This window comes from Acomys russatus, chromosome 15 (genome assembly GCF_903995435.1).
Source record: "Acomys russatus chromosome 15, mAcoRus1.1, whole genome shotgun sequence".
In the NCBI taxonomy this organism is placed as follows: domain Eukaryota; kingdom Metazoa; phylum Chordata; class Mammalia; order Rodentia; family Muridae; genus Acomys; species Acomys russatus.
In genome coordinates, this window is record NC_067151.1 from 9,591,587 (window position 1) to 9,592,120 (window position 534).

Here is a 534-nt window from a genome sequence, read left to right on the forward strand (position 1 = left end):
GGCGAAGCTCGGAGAGTGACGAAGACCACCGCAGCCTCACTAAGATGTCAGGGTGGGTGGCGGGACAGAAAAAGAAACTTGTAAGTCTTAAAGTGAACTAATTCAAAATGAAAATGAAATCTTAGATTGCTAGCATATGAACTCATGGTTTATTAGACAAACTCATACTTTTTTATTTTCAAACTTTTAACCTAACTTTAATTCCACATTTATGAATACCATAACAAAACATTGTTTTTAAAAGTAAAGTTAGAAGAAACATTTGTTATAGTTCCCAGAGACTGCCTGGAAAGCCTAAACAAGCATTAAATCAAGAAATGGAATAGATGATAATTCTACAGTATTAAATTATTTTTATCAAGTTACCAACATAATATAATGGGAGACACTACAACTTTCTTTTTTCCAACGTAATATTATAATTGCTTGTTTGATAATTTCATGTAATAACCCTATCACGCTTGCTTCCCGTTCCTCCCAGGTCCACCATCCCAGCCTTATGCCCTCCCCCAGAAGAAGAAAAAAAAATACACC